The sequence below is a fragment of the Callorhinus ursinus genome, unplaced genomic scaffold (genome assembly GCF_003265705.2).
Source record: "Callorhinus ursinus isolate GAN/ISIS: 27379988/994484 unplaced genomic scaffold, GSC_fseal_2.0 scaffold8, whole genome shotgun sequence".
Taxonomy (NCBI): Eukaryota; Metazoa; Chordata; class Mammalia; order Carnivora; family Otariidae; genus Callorhinus; species Callorhinus ursinus.
Genome location: NW_027397070.1, coordinates 50,563,914 through 50,588,411, shown reverse-complemented (window position 1 = coordinate 50,588,411; position 24,498 = coordinate 50,563,914). Strand labels below are relative to the sequence as shown.

The following is a 24,498-nucleotide window of genomic DNA, read 5'->3' as shown; positions in this document are numbered from 1 at the left end:
AGATTTTGAACATTCAGCAGAAGTGGTGGACAGTAGGCAGGTATTCCTCGAGGTTCCAAAACATTCTTCATTGAACCAGTGCTCAGGCTGACAGGCCCTGCACATTTCTTCAGCTGATCTTCTAGGACCTGGGCTTTACCTTCCCATAGGCATAAAGAATTCTGATCAGTTAAAAGCCTAAGCTTTGTGGTCTGACAGACCTGGCCTTGAATCACTGGATGTGTTACCTTGGATAAGTTATACGTCTTTTATGAGCTTTGTTTCTCTCATCTGGTAAATAGGTGGTAACTAATTATCCACCTTATAGGGTTGTTTTGAGGATTTAATTTTAAATATGAATGTAAAACATATTAAAGTTTCAGGCACAAGAAATCCTCAAGAAGTGTCACTTTTGTTGTTGCTCTTCTCGTTGCTTTCAACAACAAGATAATACCAAATAGGCTTTGGTATTATCGACCATTGTCTTGTTCCATGTAAGAACAGTCCTCCAAATCTTCCCATGTGACACCCCCAACCACAAAAATACTGGTCTGATAAAAGACAATTGTTTTTACTATGGGTTCTCCGGGATTTGTGCCATTTCTCCAAGTAAATTCAAATGTGGTTTAAACAAGAGGCTGTGGATTGTGTAAGATAAATATATAGAGAGAGAAGGACACACACACACACACACAAACACACACACACTTTTTAAATTTTATTGCATAGACCCAGTTGTGAGAAACAAGATTTCACTTTCAGATTCTTTACCTGTACGGCATAGGTATAATGAAAATGCCTGTCAGGGAAAGTAATGTGTTTAATATCACGCCAGTCTTAAACATCAGCAGAGATTTCAGGGTATTGCAAATAATTCCATCACCTGCCCATATTACACTGCTCTGTGTTTTATCTGTGGTAGGATGATATCAATATATCAAGCATGAGGAAAGGATGTTTTATGAGACTGATGTGGGGAAACACAATGACAAGTACATGAAAAGGCCAGCCAGAGATGCCACGAAGTTGTCAGAGGAAAAGCCCAGGATAGCTCATGGGTGTGCCCTGAGTTTATTTTTTTCCCACCAAGGGTCCAGAGACTGTCAAGGCTGCCTGTGGCCTTGATCAGGGATTTTAAAGAAGATAAAGCAACACTGATTAAAAAAGGCCTTTTGGCAACTGCTGGGGGCCTGGTTGGTGAATCATAGGGGAAGGCTGTCAGGGAGCCCATGGGAAACAAATACCAGGGTTCCAGGGTGAATTAGGGAGAAATTTCCAAGACCCTGATTTTACAAGGTACCATGGAATGAAACTTCTTTGGGACCTGGGGCATGACTGGAGGGAGGCAGGTGGATTTTTCTAGAGAGAAATTTTTAGAAATTTCATCAAAATTGCAACTATTCCTCACCTGGGGGTAACAACCCTTATTCCCGCTTAGGTCCAAAGTAGAGTAAATAAACTCCACCAATGGAATCCAGAAGATGTACAGTTAAAACACCTCACAGAGTTGCAACTATTCATCTAAAAGATTTTGAACATTCAGCAGAAGTGGTGGACAGTAGGCAGGTATTCCTCTACGTTCCCAAACATTCCCCATTGAACCAGTGCTCAGTGCTTTGCATGTGGAGAAGAAAAATGGGGATTTTCAATCTGGATGGATATCATTATTTTTTTAATTTTTTTTAAATTATGTTCAATTAAATTCTTACTCTTAGTGCCCTATGTTTCACCTTTGTTATCTCTTCTCTTCATTTTCCTAAAAGCCTCTAAATGATCACCTTGCCTTTCACCTCTTCCTCTTTTATTTCCTTCTGTATAACCAATGGACTTAATTCCCTTCTATAAAAGCCTCAGCTTCCATAGCCAATATTCAAGGCCCCACACTACGTCCTCATTGTTATTATTTAGTACCCCTTTTTATATACTGCACACACAGAACCAAATTAACTAGTTTATATTCCTGGGGTTAATCCCACAACTTTCCCCTCTGTGTACTTGCCATGCTATCCCCATTACTTCAAAAGCCTTTCTTGTGTGTCTTCACCTATATGAATATATCCTTCAAAGGACAGATCAAATAGAATTTCATCCATGAAGCCTTCTCAGATTACTTTAGATTTAAAAATCCCTTGCCTCTGAAATTCCATGACATTTGACTTGTATGTCACTGATCTGTTTTTAATTTTTTTTTTTTATTCTAGTCATTACATATAGGTACTGAAATACAAGGTCCTTGAGGGTAGGGTCTAAACCCTTAGTCATGGGTCAGAGAGTGAGCCTAGCACAGAATGGCTCTTAGTAAATCTTGCTTAGTGAATTCTAGTATATATTTTTATCCACTTTTCTTGTACAGGGCATATGAGAGGTGATCAAAAAAAATTATTGATGAAATAGATAGATCAAGCTAGGGAAGTCCCTGAAATGCTGAGAATAGATTTATATATAAAAAGAAGCATCAGAAAAAAAGAGCGGAGAGGAGGAAAAGAGGGGGGGCAGATGGGGGACAATGAGGGAGAAAAGGGGGGGGGGGGGATCAGAAGAAAGAAAAGAATTTCCAATAGGCATGTTAATATATTCGAAGCTGCAAAAGCTTTATTTTTCAGGAAATGCGGGTGAGGGCCTGGATACAGCATGAGTAGCTGTTTCCAAAATGTACTTGCCTCTAATTTGGTTAGCTGCATTGCGAACAATCTTACACTAGTAGTGACTTGGCATCCAAGAGGGTCTGGACCGGATACAGGGTATTGCTTGCTGAAGCAAATATCTTAGAGTGATTCTGAATAGGGACCAAAATACCACAGAGAAATGCTAGTTACAACATGCTTTCTCTGGAGCTGCTTCTGATGGATACTTGAAAAAAAAAATCACTTAATTCTCTGTTATACATAAATATTAGAAACACAACATGAGTAAGCCTTGCACTCAGTGATTGGAAACCACATCTGGAAACCATCTGCATCAGAAGCTATTGGGGTGACTGTTTAAAAACGCAGATTCCTGGCTATATTCCAGCCCCACTGATGACTTGCACTGCAGTATCTTACGGAGGAAAATAAGATATATTACTAATACCTACCATTTGTTTCATTTTATATATATAATCATAGTTCTTGTCCTTGGAACATAAGAGGCTTTCAATTACTGATATCTTTTAGAGTTAACAACTTTTTTTCAGGTTTGCCTTCTTTCCTGGGCCACAGACCCAAACATGCAACTTGCACTCCTCAAGTGCTTCATATCCTTGTGGGAGAATATGTCAATATGGAAATATGAACAAATAGATGGAGAACTGTCAGATGTATAAATAAATAACTTAGTGACTGATGTATTTGGTATGTAACTAATCTAAGTATTTATACACTCAATATGTCTACAACCCGGATTCACTATATAATATAATTCATGAGGCCGAGTAAATGAAAATGTGCAAATGTTCTTGCTTAACCCCACATCATTCACTCTCAGGTGGGAAGTAACAGTCATTTTAATTATATACTATGGATCAGGGAGGGTCCTTGTTGGCCCAAATGTCACAGCAGGCCAAAGAGAGATGAAGGTTTCCCGACCCTTTTACCCAATTATTATCCTCTCATTCCTATCCTGTACTGTCCACATGGTCTTGACTGGCTACTCAGAAGTAGGGGTTTTTTTTTCCCTTCTTACACAAATATAGGTATGCTATTTTTCATGTTGTATAGGAAATGCCCTGAAAAGTTGAGTATAATTTGAGCTCTCATAAATCGAATTCTGAAGAGAAGAAATACTGGAATGGAAGACAGGGTAGAAGTGGAGATTAGTACAGTTTGAATTTTTTACAACAATTTATTATCTTTTCAAAACTGAATAATTTTTAAATCACTTAAATACTATTTTAATGCAATTGAAAAACTCACATGAAAAGGAACTCTGCGTAAATTAAAGTACAAGGTAACATACTAACGTAAATAAGCACTTCAGCACTTAGCTGGATCCTCTCATCTTAGTTCGTGTGTGTGTGTGTGTGTGTGTGTGTGTGTGTGTGTAAGCTTATATAAAGCTTATATATATATTTTTATAGATATTTTTTCAAGTACAGTACTTTCCAAATTGTGTTCCCAGGAGCTGGATATGAGTATTATATCAATGAATGTTATGCAAGTGAATGGTCAAATGAATTCAAGAAACCTTGAATTAAACAAAGTTAAAAATGTGTATGTACTACAAGACTTGGCAGAACCTTTAATTCACTAACATATACCATGAATATCTAAGGGCAGGAACAGAATTCAAAAGTTTCCCAAAACAGATCTTCCTCGACTTATGATGGGGTTATGTTTCAATAAACCTATCGTATGTTTAAATATCATAAATCGAAAATGCATTTAATACCCCTAACCAACCAAACATCACAGCTTAGCCTTGCCTACCTTAAACATGCTCAGAACACTTACAATAGCCTACAGCTGGTTAGATTTATCTAGCACATCTAAACGTCTAAAGCCTGGTCTATAATAAAGTATTAAATAGCTCATGTAGTTTATTAACTACTGTACTGAAAGTGGAAAACAGAATGGTTGCATGGGTACAGAATGACTGTAGGTGTACACGTTGTTTATCATAGTCATCACATGGCTAACTGGGAGCTGTGGCTAATTGCCACCGCCCACCACCATGAGTTTTCATACCACCAACCGCTAGTCCTGGAAAAGATCAAAATTCAAAAATCAAAGTACAGTTTCTACTAAAGGCATATCCCTTTCCCACCACTGTAATGTTGAAAAATCTTTGGGGTAAATACCCAGTTATGCAATGTTAGCAATAGCCAAACTGTGGAAAGAGCTGAGATGCCCTTCACCAGATGAATGGATAAAGAAGATGTGGTCCATATATACAATGGAATATTACTCAGCCATCAGAAAGGATGAATACCCAACTTTTACATCAACATGGATGGGACTGGAGGGGATTATGCTAAGTGAAATAAGTCAAGCAGAGAAAGTCAATTATCTTATGGTTTCACTTATTTGTGGAACATAAGGAACAGCACAGAGGACATTAGGAGAAGGAAGGGAAAAATGAAGCAGGGGAGCTCAGAGGGAGAGACGAACCATGAGAGACTATGGACTCTGAGAAACAAACTGAGGGTTTTAGAGGGGAGGGGGGGGGGGGGATGGGTTAGCCTGGTGATGGGTATTAAGAAGGGCACGTACTGCATGGAGCACTGGATGTTATACGAAAACAATGAATGGTGGATCACTACATCAAAAACTAATGATGTAGTGTATGGTGACTGACATAACATACTAAAAAAATTTTTTTAAAAAATCGTTAAGTCCAACTATTGTAAGTTGAGGATCATCTGTATATTGTAATCACTGAATACCTTTCCTGCTTTTTAATCCTAAGGACCACACCATAAGACTGGTTTTTAAGGGAATGTATTTTAGGAAAGAGCAGTCTAACAATCTTTTTCTTTAAGTGAAACCACCAGTGTTATCAATTGCCATTAGTGTATCCGATGCTGGGCTGAAGGTGTGGCCCCAGTAAACAAGGTTTGTTTGTTTGTTTGTTTGTATCTCATCATAGCAAACAAACTTTGCATATCAAATTGAGAAGGCCCTATTCTCCTAACCCTATTCACTCCTGGAAGTCGCCTTTGTAACCAAAATAGCATTGCTCTAGAGAAATGTTTACACATTCTACAAATCTTTTCTCTCAAAATTATTTAGATCTTTCATGTCAGACCTTTCATTAAGTAAAATAGCAACAAATTTAGATAGTGTCATGGTTTGATTCAAAAGAATATTAAGGAAAAGCAAAAACATGACACCAAACAAATAAAATCTAAACACAGATACCAGTTTAAAAAAGGTCTCTTAACTGTTAATCCCTATCAATATTCAAGGATCGACATGCAACCTGTCACTAGACTTTATCTGGAAAATCTTGTCAAATTTAAATCTAATCATCTTTTATAAAGAGTTTCTGATTCTCTGTCTCTCTGTCTCTCTGTCTCTCTCTCTGTGTCTCTCTGTCTGTCTCTGTCTCTGTCTCTCTCTCTCTCTGCCACTCTCTCTCTCTGTCTCTCTCTGTCTCTCTGTCTCTCTCTTGTCTCTCTCTCTCTCTCTCTCTCTGTCTCTGTCTCTCTCTCTCTCTGCAGTTACGCTAGAGTACAGCTCTAGATCACTCTAGCTTTTGAAAAAAAATAAAATAAAAATCATTCCAAGGGTTTTCTAAGGTAGAACATAACCAAGTCTCTCTAAATGTGACCTGAACTGGAATCCACCGTAGGCTCTTAGGACCAAACCCTGGATCCGACTAGGTTTATATATGTCAATGCCTACATAGTAAGAAGAGGACAATGGATGAAGAGGGACCCCATTAGGGTATTTAGAGGAACCTTCCAGCTCTCTTGCCCTGGACCCTACGTCCTATCTAGCTTTTTATAGCTAGCACTTTGCACTTTGTTGACCCTTACCACACGTTTGTTGGAGGGATGAATGTAGGCGGTGAGTTAGGGATGAAAAAAAAATTGCATCTAGACTAATGGTCTTAAAAGTCAAATCCCTAATGAGATTTCAAAGCAATAAAGATTGGTAGGCTGCTATAAAAACTTGGTGCTATACAGACTTACTGGTTAGTAAAACTGACTGACCTGTTTTTTTTTCCCCCCAGAGAAATTTAACAGAATTTATGTGACAGAATATTCATGAGGATTAATGGTCTCATTTTGGGAAGGTATTTTGAGATCCCTGGAGGACACATGAAAAGATTTTAAGCAGTTTATCTTTAATGAACCACTATCTCAGTTATCTAAATAGAACTCTGTTTCAAATGTTAACAGTACTTACTTTGCGGCATATCAAATACTTATCCATGTATGACAACCATTATACACAGCATATTATGTCATCGGTTCAGTTTTACACTATGTACACAATGAAACTCTAGAAGAAAGCTTTAGGATGGCAGAAAGTGGGATCCTGCACTGGGCTTGTGTATCTGTAGGATGCTAATGGGGAAAATTCCTTCCTGAGCATCATAGGTAATCAGTTTATTCCCTGGAGGGTGAGATCTGATTATCTTTATCTGCACTTCACACACATGCAGTTTATTGGGTCTGTCATCCTAACTGAAAGAAGTTCTGATGTGGTACCCATGATTTCAAGAATTTTTCCAACTAGAAAGCAGGTGTCACTGAAAATGAGCAACCTGTAAGAGAACCATCGAAGAGATGCACTCTAAGTTAATACTGAGAAGTTCAACAGCCAAGAAATAGGAAGTATTTTTCCACAGTATTCAAAGGAGACAGAAAAACATCTATGTGGGGCTGTGCATTTGATGTGGATTTTCAAACTTTTAAAAAATAAAGTCTCTCTTCGATACAATTTCAAGATAGCAGATACCTAAATATCAACTCACTCATCCAACATTTGGTGTTTTAATGATGATCTTAACATATTTTTTTTTTAAAAGATCAGATGAAAGAGGTGAGGGTGGACAGAGAGTATGACACCGAGTGACAAAGGGTAGCGATTCCAGATTCTACAGGACACAAAGTTGACCCATTCACCATTCAGAGCTATAGTCAGATGAGCACCTGCTCTAGTGCCAGGTCTCCTGCCATTGACCCGAGCCAAGCTACTCAACCTTTTTCAGCCTCAGTCTTCACCTCACAGAATATAAAATACTTGTAATGGTTCTTCCCTTTCCAATTACTTCCCTAGGTGTTCACGTTCTCTGAGACCAATGAGAAAGTAGGTAATTAATATTTTTAATGCTAAATATCTGTCATTTTCTTCTTCACGCAGCTACCAAAATCTCAACTTCCCTTTCCTACTACCCCTCAACCTCCACCCCACCACAACCGGTTCAGCATTTTCTTTCCAAAGGAATGGCAATTTTAGTTACCCCAATTAGAGCACTGCCATTTCATACACCAAAAGCCTACTGACTTGTGCTTTCAATGTGCTTTATCTGTTCAAGTGAAGGCTTGCTTCCGCAACAAGCTAAACTGCTGCAAGTAAGTGACTAAATTGAGAAAATATTCTTCTCTTTGGGAAATAACTGAGAAGTCAGAACACATTGACCGTTTAATCATTGAACGTCTCTGACTCTTACCTCTTGGATCTGCGCTGCATGGTAGCCTTGGTCCTGAGTAAGAGGGAAACATGTCCAGAGAAACAAATTAGCATTGCCATCCTCCAACTAGCTGACAGGTGAGCACAACACTATCCTATTGAAAGAGTGGGACACTTTTATACCAAAACTGACTGTTAATGGATGGTGAGGTAGGGCATACTGAGCATATTTTTCCCTCCTCAATTATCAGCTGAACTGTTTTTGCCATGGATCAAAGCTCCCACGTTGGCTTTGACTGAACCTATGAAAAAAACCAACGCTATCTCAATGTTTGACATTTTGGAAACTAATTGTATTAAGGGGCTAAATAACAGCTGGTCGATTCATATCCCTAAGGTCATTTTGAAGAGCTCTCCTTAGCCTCAGGGTAAACCTTTACCTAGTTCCCAGTTTTTCCCAGTGAAATAACGATGGGGAAAGTAAAGTCATAGAGAGTCAAGAGAGCCTGATGGCATGATCCAGGAATCAAATTGTGTACTCTGGGTTTGGAACACCCTGCTTTGAAATAAGCACTACTTGAGTGACTGAGGAATTAGAATCAAAAGATATTCAGGAATATTTTATTTATTTTATTTTTAAAGATTTTATTTATTTATTTGACAGAGACCAGCGAGAGAGGGAACACAAGCAGGGGGAGGGGGAGAGGGAGAAGCAGGCTCACTGCGGAGCAGGGAGCCCAATGCGGGGCTCCATCCCAGGACCCTGGGATCATGACCTGAGCCGAAGGCAGACGCTTAATGCCTGAGCCACCCAGGCGCCCCAGAAATATTTTAAAATACAAATAAGACAGCTTGAATAAGTGTAACTTACCATACAATGGCTCTTGATAGTGTATAAAGCACACTTAATATTTCTTGTATGGTGAAGAAGGGATAAAAGGCAGGCGATTATTGCTCTCCCCAGTTTACAGAGGAGTAAAATGAGGCTCAGAAATACTGAACAACAGCAGGAGGTCACATTGCTCTGAGAGCCCAATCTTCTGGTTCAGAGGTGAGAGTCCTCTCGAGACTTCAAGTGCCTTGCCTGCATCTTTCAGGGAGAAAGTGGGTAGCGGAGGAGAGAATCACAAAGATGCTTGCTCCATGAATCAAATTAATTAGGGCAATAATTCACCAAATAAGAAATTCCCTCTCACAGATTGCCAAGGCCAGTGAACTTTCAATGGAATGGGCTTTGGGGCTGTAGCAGCTCCCGCAGAGGATTTGAAATATACACAAAACCAGAGAGCAATAACCAAGGTAGGTAGTTTCAAACTGTGGCCCTTGCTTTATGTAGCTAATTCACATGGGTGGAAGGCAAATTCATGTCTCACACCTAGAGGAACATAATGACCATTGCTTCAAACTCCCTCACCGATCTTTAGTCAATGGAGCTGAGATGCTGTGCCAGAATCATTGGCCGGATAACCCTGTGGCTTTGAAGACACAGGCAGGGTTCACTGGGTTGCTCAGCCTCCAATAAAGGCAGGCATGTGTCTGTGGCTTGGTTTTGCAAGGCAGAAATGGCCACACCAAACTTCCCTCTTACACCAGGCTCCTTTCTTCAGAATTGTGACCCAAGAAATCCGCCTTAAATTCTCTTTGGGAGGAAAAAAAAAAAAAAAAAAAAGATGAAATATTTCTAGTCTATTGTGCGGTTTTCCCCAGAACCTTTTTTCCTTTTCCAGATGCCAGTTTGAAATGCTCAGGCTCAAGTCCAGATACAAAGTGCAGCAGATTGCTTCATTTAGTTATTCTGAGCCTCACTACAGCTCACCTCTGGGTATGTAATCAGGCTTTTATTCACCTAACAGGATCATTCTCTAATAAGGTGCTCATTTAAAGAGTTTTCCCAACAGGGTCCACCTCTCTGAGAGCTCCTGGGAGTGCTGATAGGAAGATGGTGCATGCTAAATATTCACTCATTGCAAACAAGATCCCCTCTCTGCCCAGGTCTTGAGCTATTCTGAAGGCCCAGTGGCTGCATTAGAGATCTCCACAGGCTTGTCGCTGGCAGCACAAAGGAGGGAAAAGACAGAGACACGCTAGGACAAGACGGACAGCTAGCGAATGATATCTAAGCAGGCTGCTGCCCACTGGGAGAGCCGGCCTGACTTCTTGGGGTAATCCATCTTCCTGACACATGCCCTTCCCAGGAGTTAGTTTTCTCCAACATACTTTCTGCTCCTGACAACAGGATGGATCTGTCTTTCTTCCTCCCTCCTACTGACAAGCTTAAAGAGTCACCCCTAGCCTGCCTTCAGCACTTCTCTTCTCTCATGACACTGCTATTTATCTACCACCCCATTTATTGATAATTATCAGAGACCTCAAGGAGTGTGGTGATTGGATAAAAGCATCTGGTGAGAGTTGGCCGTTTGATTTAAAGTGAGGTTGAAAGGACAAACAAATGGGAAATGACCAAACTGAGCCTCCAAACAGAATAGACATTTCAACCTCGAGAAGCATCACCAATCGCTAAATTTTATTCTCAATAAACTATTTTAAAGGCACATTACAAAATGTGCTTCATGGAGATTAGAGAATATACTATCTTAGGTGACCTCTTAGGGGAAAAAAAAAGATATTCTATATTTAAAACGTTTATTCGAGCAACTATCATGTCAATGGGGCAAATGGAAAAAAAAAAAACAACAACACTATGCTGGCAGTTAGATAAACCTGGCTCCTAGTCCCAGCCAGGCTGCTAAATATTTGAGATTTTAAATCTCTTTTTTAACCTCTCCGGGGTTCCATTTGCTAATCTCTAAGAAGGGGGTAGTAATTGATGATCTCCTTGCTCCCTTCGAGGGCTCTCACTCCCGCCAGGATCTCATTTCAATGGTGATGTGCATGAAGAGTATGATCTGCATGTCATGATTGTTCCCTTCTAAACAAATTAAAAGGGGAACTTTAGCAAACGTGTAATCCAGAAATATGGTATATTTACATTTCCAAATGTCTATCTACTTTTTTTTTTTAAGATTTTATTTATTTATTTGACAGAGAGAGACACAGCGAGAGAGGGAACACAAGCAGGGGGAGCAAGACATGGGGCTCGATCACAGGACCCTAGGATCATGACCTGAGCTGAAGGCAGATGCTTGACGACTGAGCCACCCAGGTGCCCCTGTCTATCTACTTTTTGATAGGGAGAGCTTTCAAAGCTTCCTAGGCTCAAAACCTAATGGTAAATCTCCTCTCTTTGGAGACCTCAGGCAGGCACCAGGTGCAAATCAGTCAGCTATAGCTAATGTACTTTGCTAATGAGCCCAAGGCACAAAGATACCCAATCTCTCCATATATATGTAGAAAGGACTCAAGCTATGTTGGATGTCTCTTTATTTTAATTCTCTCTTCCTACCAACTGCCTCTTCTAAGACTTCTTTCAAGAGGCACAATTCAGTGTCCTCTGACATGAGGTGAGAAGCTATTTCCGGTGAAGCTGGTAGGCATTAAACATTTGTCTTCATCAAGAACCTGACTGACACGGAAACATCAAATATTTTGTTGCTTAGTCATATCTAAATTTAATGCAAATGTTTTTATATTTAAGTTCCTCAAAGTGATTATTAATAAATTATTTTTTTTAGATTTTAAACGACCGATTATTTCATATTCTAAAAAAAGTCTTCCAACTGTTAATTTCTCCCTCCCCACATCCAAGAATTCAAGCGCAGGAAGGTTTATCAGTGAGACTTAAACAACTGAGCCCCTAAAGGGATATACCCACTCTGTTAACACTTCAGGGAAGGCATTTGCTATCTCTCGAGAGCTATCTAAGGCCTAGGAGATCACCACTAGCAGCTCCCTGGAGGAGACTCTCATCTAACAGGTAAACTAATCTGCAAAATGAAACATCAGGGCAGGCAAAGGAATTCAAATCCATAGGTCCTCCTGAAATATGTATTTTCTTCTTCCTTTAATGTGAGTAGCCTGTTTGCTCTGACCTACTTAAATCATTATTTGAAAAACGGCCTTTTCTGCCACTTTGGGGTAAGATGTCATTGGCATGTGCTTTACTGTCACACTGGAGGTCAGGGCTGGTCTCACCATTTGGGATATTAAGTGAACAGACTCCAAAAAGGAAACAAAACAAAACAAAACACCAAAAACAAAAACCAGAGGGGCACCAGGAAAGGAACCGAACAAAACATAGATTGTCTTTAGTGGCCAGAATTTTGTGGCCATTAATTCCACTAATGGAAAGTTTATTCATTTGGGTTAAAGTGAAACCCCTTGACATAGAGCAAATGCATACAGAGCTATCACAATTAATCCTTGGGTGGCATTTTCTTAATCAGACCCTTTCCAAGCAGAGTTACTCAAAAGCTGAGCCATGGTCAAACGAGACTCAGGATATGGAATGCAGATAATAGAAAAGGTAAAAAAAGATACATAGATGCCGACACAAGGAGACGAAAATCTAAGTAGGCAAGAGTTACCATTAAGATTTCCAGGCAAGGGAAGACTCGTTAAAATAAATGTGTATTAAGTTCGAAAAGGACCTCAAGCCTTTGAATTACTGGTGTATTTCCAGTGCCTAGAACAATGCCTAGTACATAACAGCTGTTCAGTAATAATTACATGAATAAATTCTCTTCAAATAAGTTTTTCAAATATATTTTTGAATTATTTAATTTTGTATGGATGTGAGAAGAGAAGAGATGCCAAAATATGACTAAAACCTGCATTGGAAAACTGGAAGTTAGTATGTGCCTACATTTGGTGGAAAAGTCACTAAAGGATTTTGAAATCAAAATGGGAGTCATTGTTTATCTGTAAGGTACCTCTTAGGTTAAGAGGGGCAGGAAACTAGAAGACCATATATAAATGATATAACAAATTGATGGTTTTAAATCATTCTAGTGGTAATCAGATGGAATTAAGCAAAGAAAATTTAAGGTGGGGCACCTGGGTGGCTCAGTCGTTAAAGCGTCTGCCTTAGGCTCAGGTCATGATCTCCAGGTTCTGAGATGGAGCCCCGCATCAGGCTCCCCGCTCTGCAGGAAGCCTGCTTCTCCCTCTCCCACTCCCCCTGCTTGTGTTCCCTCTCTCGCTGTTGTCTCTCTCTGTCAAATAAATAAATAAAATCTTAAAAAAAAAAAAAAAGAAAAAATTTAAGGTAAAAAAGTAAGTTACCTCTTATTGGGATATATTGAGTTTGGAGGTTCTCAGAAGAGAAACGAAGAACTTAAACTTAATGTGCTCAAAGTTAAGGCACGAAAAGGAGCTCTGAACACAGGACACCAACAATTCTACGTATTTCCTCAAGGACTATGTATAAGTAACTTCTTCCTTGATAAGAAGCCAGTCCTATCAAAGATATGTCTGATGTGTAAAAGTCAAATATTCTCCATTTGGATTTAATTTTTAATTCTCAAGTCAGCAAGTTGATAAAAAGATAGACTTTTAAAAATATCATGCTTGTAATTAACATTTGCTATGTTTCAATAAAGCTGTTTCCCCCTCACTGTTTAGCTCCTCCTTCTACTCAGTCCTATTGGGATGTCATGATACTCAGCAGCAGATAATCTGTGGTAGGCAAAACAATGGTGCCCCAAAGATGTCCATGTCCTACTCTCCAGAACCTGTGAACATGTTAGGTGACAGAGCAGAAAGGAATTAAAGTTGCAGATGAAACCGAGGTTGCTGATCAGCTGACCCAGAGAAAGGGAGATGATCCTGGATCATCAGGTAGGTTTGATCTAATCACACAAGTATTTAAAATTGGATAAGAAGGTAGGGGCACCTGGGTGGCGCAGTTGGTTGAGTGTCTGACTCTCGGTTTCGGCTCAGGTCATGATCTCAGGGTTGTGAGATGGAGCCCCGCGAGAGGCTCTGGGCTCAGGGCAGAATCTCTTTAAGACTTTCTTTCCCTCTCCCTCTGCTCCTCCCCTCGCAGTTGCACGCACTTTCTCCCTCTCTAATAATAAATAAATAAATCTTAAAAAAAAAATTGGATAAGAAGGCAAAAGAATGGGTCAGAAAGATTTGATGGGAGAAAGACTTGACCAATTGTTGCTGGCTTTGAAGATGGAGGAAAGGGGCCAGGAGGCAACGAATGTAGTAGCTTCTAGGAGCTGGCGAAGGTCTTCATTTTATGGGCAGCAGAAAAAACAGGGATCTCAATCCTACAACCACAAAAAACAATCCTGTCAACATCCTAAAAGAACAGGAATTGGATTTGCCCCTAAAACCTCCAGAAAGGAATGCAGTCTGTTGACACCTTGATTTCAGTCCAGTGCAACCCATACTGGACTCCTCACCTAAAGAAATGTAATCTAATAGGCTGGTGTTGTTTTCAGCCAAGCAAGTTGTGGTGATTTGCTACAGCAGCAGTAGAAAACTAGAACAAAACTCAGGATTCTACCGAGAAAGACAGAGTAGGAAGAAAAGCCTGGAATAAAACTGTGTTAAACATACAAGAGCTTATCTATGAACAAGTAGGAAGCTATGTGATCAGGGACAGTTACTCCCTTTTTCAATGTAGAGCAAGATACTCAGGCTTCTGGTTATAACTTCCTTCATGTTTAAGGGTTTATTCAAGCCCAAACCTGTCTAACCCATCTCAGTCCATTAAAGTGACTTGGGGAGTGAGCAGATAGAAACTGGCAGCAACACTGACATCTGGAACAGGTGATTGCCAAGAACTTTTTTGATGACTATCCCTCATTAGACTCCCTGGCTCTTGGATCCCTGCCTCCATACCTGGCTTCCAAGATCTAGTTATGGCCGGTCTACTTCGGTGGACTTTGCGGAAATCCCTCAGAGGCCACGTGGGCTCAGCAGCCTCCGTGACTCCTGCATTAGTTCACTAGGACTGCCACAACAAAGTGCCACGAACTGCGTGGTTTAAAACCACAGAAATAAAATTTCTCACAGCTGTGGAGGCTAGCGTTCTGACATCAAGGTGTCAGCAGGGCTATGCTCTCTCTCCGGCTTCTAATGGTTGCCAGCAATCTGGGAGCTCCTTGGCTTGTCCCTGCCCCTCTCCATTCTCTGCCTTCACCATCAGATGGGCGACTTCCCTCTCTGTGTGTCTGTGTCTTCATACGATGTTCTCCTCTCTATGAGTGTCTGTCTCTGTGTCTCTTTTCCTCTTATTCTAAGGACACTAATTATAATAGGGTAAGAGTTCACCCTACTCCAATACGACCTCATCCGAACTAATTACATCCGTAATGATGCCATTTCCAAATAAGACCACATTCTGAGGTTCTAGAAAAGAAACAGATTTTGAGGGGGCACTATTCAAGCCAGTATAACTCCTAACTTTGAATAGGTCCTAGATTTTTGGCATCTCCTTAAGCTCCGGTGACTGATTTCCTCCATCCACTATCAGTTTAAACACTCAATATTGCCCTACCTGGGCCGCCTGGGTGGCTCAGTCATTAAGCATCTGCCTTTGTCTCCGGTCATGATCCTGGGGTCCTGGGATCGAGCCCCACAATGGGCTCCCTGCTTGGTGGGGAGGCTGCTTCTCCCTCTCCCACTCCCCTTGCTTGTGTTCCCTCTCTTGCTGTCTCTCTCTGTCAAATAAATAAATTCTTTAAAGAAAAAAAACACTGCCCTGCCTGTCAAATAGTAAGAATGTGTTAAGTATCATGTGTGAGAAACTGAGTCGAAACCACGTTTATTTTCTTGCATTATAATCCGTTATTAAACTTATAAATGATTTTATATGTCCCCAAGTAATTCACACTGATTATCTCATCTGTGCCTTATATTGACAAAGGCAGTGCAAATCTCATTATTTCTGTTTCGTCCAGTTAGTTAAGAACAACATCAGGCTAAAGATGAGACTTCCTGACCTCTAGTTCCAATTTCTGGGTCTCTTTTTTACAATCGTAATAGAAAAAACACCACCCCTGTGTCCACCACTGTTTGAAAAAGAGTGTTCCTAAGAGTTGAAAAGGACATAGTGATGATCTACAGAATTTCTGATCACTGCCACATGCTATCTACATGTCCTCTCTAAGTTGCCCTATTACTCATGAATCTTTTCTTCCTTTTTCCCCCTCCAGAATAAAATAAAATAGAAATTCAGTACCCATATATAGTAAGAACATTCTCCCTGCTCTGTCACACACAGAATATAGCTGAGCGACATCAAATCACATGAGGTAATTTATTACTAAGAACACAGTTCTTAAAAACAAACGAAACAAACAAAAAAGACATTCATATGAAAAGTTCAAATGGGTATGTTTGGCATGGCTCTGAGGGAAAATCCATTTGTGCCCTAAAAGAGTGTCTTGTTTTATTCTCGTCACGCGTAACGCTGATAACCTGTGACTGACGAGAGCAAAGCGCTAAACAATGTTTGAACCATGGATTTTATTTTTCAAAAGGGGCAGGAAGCTCTTTACTCATCTCCACAATCTCACCTATTGCAATTGGGTCAGCACTTACTTCACATGCATTTGGGTAAACACCATTCTCTTTGTGTGTTTGTTTTTAATAAGGAATGTGATTCAGGAACACGGCATTCCTATTAAAAGTATTTAATTGCCCATAGAGATAAATCACTGCATCTCCATTAAATTATATATATAAAAAAAAGTTTTCCAAAGGAAAGACAATGGCAAATTTCTAAAGGAAAAACAAGAGTAAAAGGAATAGTAAAAGGAATAGGTCAAAAACTTAGAAATGTCCAGCAGAGACCTTATTTCAACAATCTAACCTAGATCATGGAAACATTCATGTGGAAGGAAAAACAAATCCATAATATAGATTCAGCAGAGTAATGAATGATGTCCCCAGCTCCACAGTATAGCCGAGGTAAAATTTTTACCTATTTGGTTTCTGCCTTTCCTTCTCTTTAGGTAGAGAATTGGGATGTGAATCTCCTGGTCTTAACTTCTGATGGGTTCACTAAGGCCTCCTACTCCCTTCATTTTATTTCACTAGATTTATTGTGAAAGAGGAAATCAGTACAGGTCCATTTTCTATCTCAGATAAAAAGAGGCAAATAAAAGATAATGTGCCCTCTTAAATAAGATTACTAAGCTTTGGTTATTCCTTTGTCTAACTGTTCGATTCAAACTATGATGGAGCTTTCCTAAGAATGAGAAGACAAGCCAAAGATGATGGAGAGAAAATTTTTGCGAATGGCTTATCTGATAAAGGACTGCTATCCCAAAATACAAAGGCCTCTTAAAACTCAATAATTAAGAAAACAAACAACTCAATGAAAAAAGGGACAAAGGATCTGAACAGACATCTCACTAAAGCAAATATGCAGATGGAATATAACCATATGAAAAATGTTCAATGTTACATGTTATCAGGGAATTGCAAATGAGATACCACCACATACCTATTAGAATGGCCAAAATCCAGAACAATGGCAAAGAAATCAAATGCTGGTGAGGATGTGGAGCAATAAGAGTTCACATCCATTGCTGGTGAGAATGAAAAATGGTACAGCCACTTTGGAAGATAGTTTGGCAATTTCTTACAAAACTACACAAATTCTTACCACACAACCCAAGAATTGCACTCCTTGATACTTACCCACTTGAGCTGAAGACTTAGGTCCACACAGTAACTTGCACATGGGTGTTTACAGCAGCTTTATTCATAACTGTCAAAACCTTGCTGTAACCTTGCAAGATGCCCTTCAGTAGGTGAATGGATGAATACATGGATACACTCAAGCAACACAATATTATTCAGCACTCAAAAGAAATGAGCTATCAAGTCTAGAGAAGACAGGAGGAAATTTAAATGTACATAGCTAAGTGAAAGAAGCCAATATGAAAAGGCTGCATACTATAGCCAACGATATGACATTCTGGAAGAGGCAAAATGATGAAGACAGTGAAAAGATCAGTGGTTGCCAGAGGAAGGGATGGGAGAATAAAGCGGAGAAACACTGAGGATTTGGGGGGCAGTGAAACTCTTCTGTATAATACTATAATGCTGCGTGCAAGTCATTACATATTTGCCAAAGTCCACACAATGCACAACACCAACAATGAAGAACCCTAATGTAAACCATGGACTTTTGGTGATAAGGACCTGTCAATCTGGATCTATCAATTGTAAGAAATGCACCACTCTGGTGAGGGATGTGTTGACAGTAGAAGAGGTTGTTAGGTCTGTGAGAACAGGGAGTATATGAAAAAATCTGTATTTTCTGCTCAATTTTGCTGTAAAGCTAAAAGTTCTTTAAAAAATAAAGTCTATTGAAAGGGGGGGGGTGGGACATGATGGACAAAATATCATCCCTACCTAGGAAGTCTCTCTTTAAAGTCCTCCATATGCTAAAGGATGATTTCATGATGCAGGCAACATCCTTTAAACTGGAAAGCACATCTTAACCTCAGTTTACAGGTGTGAACCTAAGAAATAAAGATGACAAGTTGTTTTCCAATTAAAAAAATGAAAGGTAGAGATTTAGGTTGAGAACTGTCACCTACATTTCAATGCAGACTCATTGTCTTATTCATAAACTAGTCCTTGGTCCAATGACCTATAAAATAGCTTCTTACAAGTATCCTGATATGGCAAGACAGGGAGCATTTGCAGTGGTCTTCAAACCAATGCTGCTTAAATTTAACATTCTGAAAGACAAGTATTTATCCTACTTGTGCATACTTGTCCCCTTTTTGAGGGGAAAACAATTCTGTCTGTATAGGATCATGAAACTAATTTGGGTTAAAGTGATACCTAATAAAACATGACCATAGAACCTCACCATTCAATAATAAAACTTTATTGGATTTTTATTAAAATATAATTATTTGACCATCAAATGTGGAAATTGAAATAAACATCCATCAAACATTTTGGCTCTTTGCATTGACCTTTTGGTAGACCCAAACCGCTAAATTAAGTAGCCTCCCTTTACAGAGATCTTGAACTAAACAGGCCCTCTTTGTATCATAGTGCACTTCAGAGGGAAAGACTTTAAAGATAACAAATACAATCTGGAAAAGCTTCTCTGCTTTTCTTATTAAATCTTTCCCCAAAAGATACTAATACTAATGATAACAAGAATAACAATAGTTACTGAGTACCCAAATGTAAAATTTATGTTATATATTTACTTACATTTATGTGATTTTTAAATAGAGTTTCTATTTTACAACAGTTTTAGGTTCACAGCAAAATTGAACATTCTTTTTTTTCCACTTCTACCAGAACTACCCAAAACAACACCGTGTCTCACTGGGACAATTATGACAGCCTCCTAACTGCGCTTCCCACTTCCCTCTTGCCTCTCCATAAATAAAGTCAGATAATTTATTCCCTGGCTTAAAATTCTATGAATGCTCACCATTGGACTCACTATGAATGTGAACCCCTTTCCCTGGCTTACCTGTCTAGGCCCCTGCCTACTGTCCAGTCCACTCTGCTCACTCTCCCCACTGCTGCTTACACCCAGGCTTGCTGCCTTTTTCTGGTTCCCAAACAAATCAACCCTATTTTTGCCATCAGATTTTTTCATGAATAATTCCCTTGACCCAGATGTGCTTTTCTGGTCCTCACAGAACTGCCCTTTTCCATTTGGCTCTTGAGCTTTTCCTATTTACACAACCTAAAGGATCTCTCAATCATACTCTTTTGCTTTACCCTGTTTTATCCCAGCTTCTATCAGAAACTGAAATTCTCTTCTTCTTTTTAACTTACTTATTGCCTCTCTCCCTCAAGTGAATACAAAGTATGGTTGTCTCACTCGACACTAAATATTCTGTGTGCAGATCTGAGAATAGTCGTGTGCTCAGTAAGGGTTTGCTGAACAAAAGAGTAAGTGATTTTATTTTTTTTTAAAGATTTTTTATTTATTTATTTGACAGAGAGAGAGAGCACAAGCAGGGGGAGCTGCAGGCAGATGGAGAGGGGGAAGCAGGCTCACTAAGCAAGGAGCCCGATATAGGGCTCGATCCCAGGACCCTGGGATCATGGCCATAGCTGAAGGCAGACACTTAATGACTGAGCCACCCAGGTGCCCCGAATAAGTGATTTTAATTCCTATAGCCATTTTGAGACACAAGTATTCTATTTTCTCTCAGCATACGGACATGCAATGAGATAGGAAGATTGTTGAAGGTCACTCCATATATGACAGTGGCAGAGCCAGGATTTAAACCCAGATCTGTCTGACTTCATGGTGGATATGCAGAACAGACCAACAAAGCAATCAGTAAAATGCATGTGTGAGAATGGCTTTTGGTTCCGGTTATAGAATATCCAACTATCTAGTTGAAAAAAAAAAGGGGGGGAAACTTATCATGCCTAATAAAAATAGGGTAACTATAGGGTTGATATTTTAGGGTCCAATTATAACATCAAGGAAAGAAGTTCTTTTTGCTTTACATATTGGCATGTGGGCTTTGTCCACATGTTGGATATGAATCCCACAGTGTCTGCTGCGGAATAGTCTGTAGAAGGATGAAGAGGCAATGAAGTGTCTGCTTAGAGGAGTATTTTTTGATAAGAATTCATGAAGGCCCCTAAACATTACAATTAAAGATTTTTCTTCTTTGCACTCTTCAGAAAGTTTAGAACAATGGTTCTCAAGACTGGCTGCACATTAGAATCACCTAGAGAGCTTTTAAATTTTGATACCTGGGGTTCACACCTCACACCAACTGAATCAATGTTTCTGGAGGAGGAGTGTGTGCACCAGAGGTTCTTTGGGGTTTTGTTTCTTTAATCCTTTAGATGATTCTTCTGAATGGCAATGGTCAAAGATCACTAGAATTTCATTTGTATATGCTACCCTGACCTAAGTATATCTACTTCTTAATTATCCATTAATTTCACTTCTTGCTTATATGTTCCCATTAGTTTCTTACTTTCCATTCTATGATGTTTTTCCTATAATATTTATTAAGTAATGGTTATTGTTAAATGAGCTACACAAATGAAGAAAATGTCAATTACTTCCCATATATTATCTTAGAGCATTCTTAGAAAGACGAAGAAAGGCAACATTTCAAATATAGAGCATTTTAAAGTGATCCATCTTATGTTAGCATGATGAAGTGTCTGACTTCTCAAACAAATATTATAAACATACAATCACTGCACTCTTTTCCAAAATGACCAAATAATGTCTGCAGAGAATTGTATTTTTCAAAGACAGCCATAACAACATGCCCCGTCCAACTTGCTCTTTTGCAATGTGACTTCACCTCTCCCTCATCAATAAGTAGAGCCTAATTCTCTCTCCCCTTGAATCTGGGTTGGCTTGAGTGACTCATTTGTAACCAATGAAATGTGGCTGGAGGGACACTTCTCCAAGTGTGCTTCTGAGGCTAGGTCAGAATGGGCAATGCAGTTTCGACTTTTTTTTTTTCTTTTTAATAAAAACTCTCCAGATGCTTGCTCTTAGGACATTTTCTCTCAGAAAACCAGATCCTGTGAATAAGAGGCCTGAGATATATGGAAAGGCCATATTGAGAGTCCGACCTCAGTTTAGCCTTTGACTCATCCCAGTCCAGGCTCCAAATATCAGTAAAGAAGCTTCCAGATAATTCCAGGTCCCAGGCATGAGTCACTCCTGACTCTCCAAGTCTTCCCAGTTGAGATAAACCATCCCCATAGTGCCCTGACCAAATCCCTGCCCCACAGAACCTGGGAAGTCATAAAATAATTGTTACTTATAAGCTACTGTATTTGGGATTGTTCGTTACACAGCAATAAATAACCAGAACAATCTCAAGACAGTCACATCAGAAAAAGCACCAGAGAAAACATCTTCTTTCATTCTTTTACTGTTTTGGTCTTCCAACTTCACAAAATGTTTTTCTAACATTTACTTCTAAAAGTTGTGCCATTCTGACCCCTTTATATACACACACATAAAACCCACAACTCCATTCTCTATCTCTATTATTTCTAAGAGTTGTTGCACTTATCTAATAATTTAACAAATACTATTTGAGTAAGGATACATTTATAGAGAGAGAGTGCTGAAATGGACCATCAAGCCAAGGAGCTGGGACAGGAATATTGATGTCTTCAGGGAAGTTCTTGACCTCTGTCATGTGGGTTCTGAAATGTACTACCACGGTTAGAATCTCCTTTCAAGTGCTTCTTCTTGCTTTTCATTGATTCTTTAAAGCAATTTATGATGTGGTATATTAAAAATTACATTGCATTCTTACTAGGCTATGTTTGACTCTATTCATTCATGTTGATTCCATGAACCTGACACATTTCTGTTAACAGCAAAGCAAAACCATTTTTAAAATGTACACAAAGAGAAATGCAGGCTATGTTAAATTTACATACAAGTTCTTGAAATCTAATTAATAAAGCCCACTCACAGATTCCTTGCTTACTGTATACTTAACATACCAATCCACCTACAGAGGCATGTAGCCCTCTACCACCTATTTAGTTTTCTCCTTTTTAAGTATACTTATGGCGCTGTAAGAACAGAGGGAAAATGGAGGTGGAAGGAAGAAAACAGAGTGGTCACTGAGATAACGTAGTCACTTGAGATAATGCTCTTGTAGAATCTTTTTAGAACCACAAATTCTGGTAGTCGCTATTGCAAGTCACACTTGCAATGTGAAAAATTATACATAAAAAATTGTCACTTGAACTAAAAAGTCAATTTACCCAAGCAACCAGGTAAGTTTGCAAATTACAAAATTGTAATGAAAGTGACCGAGTCCAGTGCTCTCCAAAGTATGTTCAGTAGAACATTAGTCCCTAAGCTGCTCCTATAAAAAGGCACCCTGAGGTCAAATAATGTTGAAAAATGTTGTATACTATATGTCCCTCCTAGAGAGATACATAAATTGTGTAATTTTTTTAAGTCTCTGAGTAGGTCTGCAGTAAAAAGACTTAGGTTTTTTTTTTTCTCCAGCATTCCCCCCATTTATTTGAGCACAAATTCGTGTGTGTGTGTGTGTGTGTGTGCTCTTTTGAGGGTTATATGGGAAGACAACTAAACTATCCATTATACCCACATAGTGAAAAAGAACTGGTCTTGTTTATAACAACAGGTACAAAGCGTCGTTATTAACAGACCCAATTTCCTATAAAGGACTTCCTAGAAGCAGATGAGAACAGGGAGGAAGAGGCAGTGGTTTGAGATTTTTTGAGATCCTTCTCATCTAGGTTTTTGTAACACCTTCATCCATCTTCCCTGTCCGTTTTCCCCCAGGCAAGTTAATGGATTAACCTAAGAACATAAAGTATCAGAGGCCAAAACTCTGCACCTGAGAATACATTGTAGCTTCACATGTACAGAGAAATAAATCATTTTACAGTCTTTCTCCAATGAAGCCCTGGAAGAAAAATCACAGACAGGGGGATTTGTCCTTTAGATGGTTATTACCCATAGCAGGTGGCGGAAATGCCAATGGTAAAAACTGCACTTTGGCAACCAAAGCGGCAGCCCAAACACAATGATATTCACAGGAGCTCTGTCTGTTTTCCTGGCTGCTGAGATGCAATATTAACATCCAAATAGTGGCAGACAAATTATTGTGCTTGTTTCCTTTGCTACAGATTCCCGAATTTGCTACGGATTCCTGAACATGTACAGAAAGTTGTCCTTCAAGCCGAGATTGGAAAAAGAAAAAGTAGAATGAAGGAAAGAGAAAAAATACCAGAAACAATAGCAACTACAATAAAACAAAATAAAACAAAATTGTCTCTCGACAAATCCAGCCTCCAGTGTTTTAATTCTTTTAATGCTCACAGCAATACCAGGGAAAATTACATTATTAATGTAATAACAGAGGGAGAGCCATGTTAGCTGAAGATCTTTAAAAGTTATTTATCTAGTTTGGGATTATATTGATGGAGTTTAGAAAAATCTTATGGTTTTGGGATTCAGATTGGCTTCAAAGTGATCAAGGAAAGGATTGTGAAGGATTTTCCAGGAATAGCCATTCAAACTCAGGTATAATTAAAGACTAAGACTCAATGAAAGAAGGTTGTAGATGTGACATGGTGTGATACTCGTAAGGATAGGTTTGAAGTTAGATGGAACTGGATTCAAATCTGGACTCCACCAATTAAGAGCTATTTAACTTTGGGCAAAGTACTTAATCTTTGGGATCTCCAGTTTCGTCATTGGCAGCATGGAATAAAAATAATTGTTTCAGTGTGTTATTAGATTTATTTTTCAAGATTGATTTATTTATTAGAGAGAGAGAGAGGACAGGGGGAGGAGTAGAAGGAGAGTGGGAGAGAGAATCTCAAGCAGATTCCTGCTGAGCACAGAGCCTGATAGGCAGCTCAATGTGGGGCTTCAACTCACAGCCCTGAGATCATGATCTGAGCTGAAATCAAGAATCAGATGCTCAACTGACTGAGCCACCCAGGTGCTCCTCACCATGTTATTAGATTTATTTATTGATTTATTTATTTATTTATTTATTTATTTATTTATTTATTTATTTATTTTATTATGTTATGTTAATCACCATACATTACATCATTA

General features: G+C 39.2%; 1 protein-coding gene across 11 annotated transcripts in view; it reads right to left on the bottom strand.

The window, feature by feature from the left end:
* The window catches only part of NRXN3 (neurexin 3), a 1,564,009-nt gene that overhangs the window by 558,469 nt on the left and 981,042 nt on the right, over positions 1-24,498 (bottom strand). The window lies entirely within an intron of this gene.